This window comes from Mirounga leonina, unplaced genomic scaffold (genome assembly GCF_011800145.1).
Source record: "Mirounga leonina isolate KUSES-001 unplaced genomic scaffold, KU_Mleo_1.0 Mir_166, whole genome shotgun sequence".
Lineage (NCBI taxonomy): Eukaryota > Metazoa > Chordata > Mammalia > Carnivora > Phocidae > Mirounga > Mirounga leonina.
In genome coordinates this window covers 11,061,908-11,068,344 of record NW_023270418.1, presented here as the reverse complement: position 1 = coordinate 11,068,344, position 6,437 = coordinate 11,061,908, and the positions used below count along the sequence as shown (strand labels likewise).

The window sequence follows — 6,437 nt, the reverse complement described above, 5'->3', positions numbered from 1 at the left end:
TTAACTTCACCAATAAAAAGACATATCAACATAATGTAGCCCCTGAAATGAAGCATTAAGAAAGGCACATCACATTTGTGATATTTTTGCAAAAGTAAGTGTAACCTCAGTCTAATCATGAGAAAATATCAGACAAACCCTGAGTGTCATTCTGCAACATAACTGACTAAAACTCTTTCAAAAATGTCAAGGTCATGAAAAACAAGGAAAGACAAAAACTGTCTTAGATTGGAGAAGACAAAGGAAACATGCCAGCTAAATGCCATCTGGGATCCTGGCTTAGAAAATTTTTCCACTAACTTATTAGTGGCAAATATGGTAAAATCAAAGTCTATAGTTTAGTCTTTTTAAATCCTACTTAAATTTTTAGGCTAGAAATTGTATATACCTTGCTCTAGTCAACTTGACTATCCAATTAGAAAAAGAAAGCAAGAGCAGCACGATGGACGAGTGAAGAGCAGATGTAATTTTAGCTCCTCTCACCGATGGCTGCCATGACAGAGCTTATGGCAGGGGAGGGTGGCCTTTTGTTTACTCAGCATATACTTGTCTTACTTTAATAATTATAACTTAATTTTTTACTTCTCTTTAAATTTTCTGTGTCACCCTCAAATTATTGATGCAGCTGTTAGATCTGTTAACTAACTTTACCTCTATTTTCATCCCCAATATAAGCAAATAATTAAGAGTTAAATTGTCTTGATCATTGTATATTTATTTTGAACTATAATAGCCTCTGATTGCCTTGTAAGTTTGATCAATAGATTATTAAATCTATTATTTTTGTACCATCATAATAGATTATGGTTCAGCAGTGCAAATGCTTTTATTGTTTATTACCACAGTGCTAAATATACTAGTAATTGTTAGCTGATGGTGATAATGTTGAAGGTGATAGTGTGGTCTCAGGTAATCTATTTTTTCTATGACCTTCATCATGGACATTGTATCCTTTTATTCTTCAAAAATGTCAGAATTTTACATAATGATTTCACCTTCATATGACTGTTAACATTTCATGAGACCTTCTAGTCACTTTTAAGTTGTTTTAGCAACAAGCATATACTTAGGTAGAAGTATCAATAGGCAGAACATACCCATATCAATAGGTAGAACAACAAAACATGTAAGTAATGGCATCTGCTATCTGTGTACTTAAACACCACACAATTGTTTTCTTTTTAAGAGTTATTAGAGGAAGAATATCAGGGGATTAGATATTTACTAAGTACCGAGAAGACAATCAGAGGAGTATAAGATGTAAATTTTTTTGAATATTCTATTTAAGGAAAATATTCATTGAATTTTTATGTTCAATGAATGGATAAATTAGAGGACACTGCTATATTGTTCTAGGTATATTCCAATCACTTTGGTTTGCATGTTTATAACTGACAGACATAATTGTAATACTATTGGCCAACACTTATTATATACTTCATCTGTACCAGATACTGTTGACACTCTTCACAAGGGTTAATTTATAATCATCACAACAGCAACCTAATAACATAGGTAGTGACAGTATTTGACAGATAAAAAAACTGGACAATGGGTAGGTTAAACAGATTGCCCAGTTTCAGTTAGTGGAAAAAACAAAAAACAAAAAACGTTGGAATTCAAACACAAGTAGCCTGGCTCCATAGAGAATTTATATTCCTTACCATGCTACTACTACTTCTCCCAAAATATTCTCTACTGATTATTATTATTATTTATACTCCCATCTCATCAAATTGTACTTCCCTTAAAATATATTTGTCTTCATTGTTTTTTAAAAAGAAAGGTAACTATTTCTGACCAGGGACAGTATTGGTCCTAAAAGAGAAGCCAGTGATTTTTTGAAGGCTTCCCTGCCTCCACCAGTTTTTCCAGGCTGGGTTTTTCAAGCAACAAGAATTGTGTAGTTATTATAGAACCACTTTAGCAAATGTGTTCCATTAATCAAGGTGATTTATAACAAAAATTCATCCAAGTTTGGAGCACTCTGAAGAGATACCCAAACCTTTACACGGTCTCCTCCTCTAGAGGGTTCCCTTTTTCAGTTATCTCTGAAGCACAGAGATATTTTATGAAATGGGTTCTCTCCTTTACCGATGTATCATCATAGAAAAGTCATTGTTGTTTATGATGAAGACATTAGTGTTCAGATCTTGATTGAGCTGCTTGGTAAAGGTGATGAATGTTAAATGTGTTTTGAATTCCAGGGCCCCCCCCCAAAAAAATTCTCCTAAGTAGGTGTTTCGGAAAGAAAACACCAAAATTGTCATTTGGAACCTAGAACGTAGAGTTTAGCATATGAAAGAAATAGCATTGTTCCTAAGTTGGCAAAAAAGAATATAAACAGATCATTGGTTAAGTGATGTGGAACCATTTTATTCAGTCTGGAGTTCTAAAAGTCCATGTGGTAGCAATACTTAACAAACCATGATTTATTTTTTACATTAAGCATTTGGAAACTGAGCAGTCCCTATCAGGTGCTGTTGCAGTGGGTTTTGCTCATTTCATGGTATTGAGGCCAGTAATTCTTGCTTTGGGTTATGGGCTAAGCACTGGCTACTAGGATATGAGCTTAATTTGTGACTTTCAAAAGAAATATATACTCAGCTCAAACATCTTGAATAACTTGCCTTTCTATACTATAAGAATTCCTCAGTTTGAAGTTAAAAGCCACTAATTTGCCAAAAATAATTTAGTTGGAAATAGAAGCATTTAGCAAATAGGAAATACAAAAAATGAATGGTCATTATCCTGTTGATTTGCACAGTAGGCAAAATGCAGTGTAAAAACCTATATAGTGTAGTTTCCATTTTCCTAGGGAAAATAGGGCCAGGGCTCAGGTAATATAGTGAAATTTTGTTATAAAGTTAATGAAAAGATGGAGAAAAACACTTTATAATTTTTCTGAAGGTAACATTGTGTGATAGTCCAGGGCTATGATTTTAATCCATGGTGTAACTGTGGTACAGTTTAGGCATTTTGCAATATATTAAGTTCCTATTAGCAAATACGCTATAAAATTTACCATATAAACAAACTCCTTTGACACTACATCCTCCTATAGGGAAGAGTTGTGTCTACTCATTGACTGCCTTGAACTTCATATTCTTTCTTGAGCTCATTCCTGTTACGTTTTGGTCCCCACCACTTCTCTGAAACAGTTCTTGTCAGGGGTCCCAACTGTTATCTATCCAGTGGTCAACTTCAGTCCTCATTTTACTTGACCTGTTGTTAGTATTTGAAATACTTGTTCTCAAAACCTGGCTTCACTTAGTTTTGGGGACAGCACATTCTCTGGGTTTTTTTTCCTATCTTTCTGTTCCTTCTGAGATTCCTTTGTTGGTTCCTCCAAACTTTGGAGTAACTAAGGGTTCATATTTTAAACTTCTTCTCTTCTTCATATACACTCACACATTAGGTGGCCTCATCCTGTCTCATGCTTTTAAATACTACCTAACTTAACTCCCAAATTTATATCAACTACAACCTCTTTCCTGAACTTCAGAATCATATATCTAATAGTTTGCCTACTATCTCTACCTTAGTATACAATGGGCACTTCAAACTTAGTATGTCCGAAACCAAACTCCTGATCTTCTTTCCCAAACTGGCTCCTCCCACACATATCCCCATCACAGCAATGGCAACTCCATTCTTCTGCTTGCTCTGGTTATAAATCTTGGAGTCTTCCTTGACTCTTTTCCTCTTTCGCTGCACATCCAATCCTTTAGCAAATCATGGATTTGCTGTATTTTTTAAATATAATCAGAATTAGACCACTCTTGCTACTATCTCTGCTACCACTGGGGTGCAAGACAAATTCATATCGTTTTCTTGCGATAACTTCTGAACTGCTCTCTCTGTTTGTACCATTCCCACTTTCTTGTACTTTTCTTTTTAAAAATTATATATATGTGAATAACAACATCATTATTGTTATTGGCAGAGATCTGAGCAATAGAAACAGTTTTACATTTCAGAAAGAACTGATTAAATGTTCTCAGGATAAAAATACAGTGTTTTTTAAAAGAAGTTGTAAATGGGGCAATATGCCAGTGATAAAGGTGTTTGACAGTATATTAGAAAATATTTTTGAAAAACTGATCAGCAAACTGAAAAACTCACTAATTGAACAGCTTTAGAAAATGGTCAGTGTATATAGTTAACACTAATAGCCCCTTAAAGTGTACTGTGTATTTAGGTTATAGTTCAGATCCTTGAATATCCTAATGCTGTTTTTGTTTGTTTAAATGTCATTTACTTTAGCTAAAAGTCACAACCATATGGTCTTCTATTACCACTTGTATTATAAACACAAAAAGTACTCATGTGTAGGGAAAGGAGTCATCAGGTTGAAAGGGCTTGTTTATTATAAGCTGCTGATACACTAAATCCTTATGTCATTTAAATAGAAGAACTACCTAATAATGTCACTCATTACAACTAGGATATCTAAACAAGGGACTTGCTTTTTGCAGACTTTAGTGATAAAAACCTGTGCTACACATCCATTTCTCAGCAACGGGTCCCAGGATAATCAATCATGGCATACTGCTAATGCCTTGATTGCAGCTGATGTGGAGGAAGTATGTTTACTCTCTTGCTAAAGTGAGGTTCACTGCGGAGATGACGTGACTTTTTCATCCTATAGCTAACACAATTCTGAAGATAAATTTGACTTATTGTTTACGATTCTGAGGTGTTTTCCTTCTGATAATAACATTAAATAATCATCTTTGAGGTCTCCACAACTTAAGCATTTTCTGATGTGTTCTCTGAACATTTTCAGAATAATCTTTTTTAACAATAACATTTAGTTTATAGGATTTTATTTTGTAGAAATGTATTTTATCTTAATACATTTGTGTATATATATATTCATATACATATGCACAAAGATCACATTTCTGCTGAAAGAATAGCAAGTCTTCCTGAAACAGTTTTGTTCACCTAAATGTATTTTAACCACTCAAAGTTGGAAAATCAATGCCATTGCTGTGAGTAGAGGGGGGGCAGTGATGCAGTTCAGTAAAATGAAAGTATTTATGTATATTTATCTGAAAGTTGTATGAGACCTCTCTACTTTAAGGTTGCCTAAAACGAATTGGGAGAAATTAAGAAAACTGAAATTGTAATGCTACTGTTCAGTAGAAGCATCTGAAGCAGACTCCATCTCTGATGGTAGTAAAGACAATATATTCCAAGTGTCATGTGACTTTCTAATCTGATACAGTGGTCTGCTGGAAAGTTGCTATTGAGTAGCTGGAATATGTTCAAATGTCTTGAAATAAGCAACTAAATGAAGTTCTTGTGTTACCGCTTTGGGTAATTCTGTGGGTTTCAGTGACTCATTGTTAGTCCGTAAAAGCATTCTCATTCTACTAAACTATCATCTACCTAAATAAGAATAGAAAGGAGGAATAACATGTAAAAGTAGGTGTGCATGGAGTGCCTGGGTGGCTCAGTTGGTTAAGTGTCCGACTTTTTTTTTTTTTTTTAAAGATTTTATTTATTTGAGAGAGAGCACATGAGAGGGGGGAGGGTCAGAGGGAGAAGCAGACTCCCTGCCGAGCAGGGAGCCTGATGCGGGACTCGATCCTGGGACTCCAGGATCATGACCTGAGCCGAAGGCAGTCGCTTAACCAACTGAGCCACCTAGGCGCCCAAGTGTCTGACTCTTGATTTCGGCTCAGGTCATGATCTCAGGGTTGTGGGATGGAGCCCCACGTTGGGCTCCATGCTCAGCAGGTGGTCTGCTTGGCATTGTCTCTCCCTCTACCCCACCCTTCCCCGCTAACTCGTGCTCTCTCAAATAAATCTTTAATAAACGAAAATAGGTATGCATGTTATAAGACAGTTGAAGATTATAAATTAGCAAGAAACTGTTGGCATTACAAGCCACTGTACTGCTAACCTACATGTATGAGTGCTTTCCTCTTGCATTAGAATTGTCATAACTATTGTAAGAAAATGTAGGAATCGGGGCGCCTGGGTGGCTCAGTCGGTTAAGCATCGGACTCTTGATTTCAGCTCAGGTCATGATCTCAGGGTTGTGGATTGAGCCCCACGTCGGGCTCCGCACTGGGCATAGAGCCTACTTCAGCTTCTCTCTCTCTCCCTCTCCCCCTCTCTAGTCCTCCCTTTCTTTAAAAAAAAAAAAAAAGAGAGAGAGAATAAGAAAAAAAATAATGTGGTAATCATTTAGTTTGTTACAGCTAGTGCCTGCATCCCCACCAAACACATGAAGTGCCGACAGATTTGTCTCCTTAAAACTGTAGGGTGAGCAATTTAAAATTCTAAGATGCAACTTAAGATTCTGATCTACTTCTTGCACATTGTATATATGAATCTCTAAATCAGGAAGGATTAGAGAAACTTTGTCATCTGAAGAGACTTGAAATTTGACCTGACTTCTAAAGAAAATTGAAGTAGGTGTA

At 35.8% G+C, this 6,437-nt stretch overlaps 1 protein-coding gene across 15 annotated transcripts in view; it reads left to right on the top strand.

Moving 5' to 3' along the window:
- The window catches only part of IMMP1L (inner mitochondrial membrane peptidase subunit 1), a 79,491-nt gene that overhangs the window by 59,374 nt on the left and 13,680 nt on the right, over nucleotides 1-6,437 (top strand). The gene's annotated exons all lie outside the window — the stretch shown is intronic.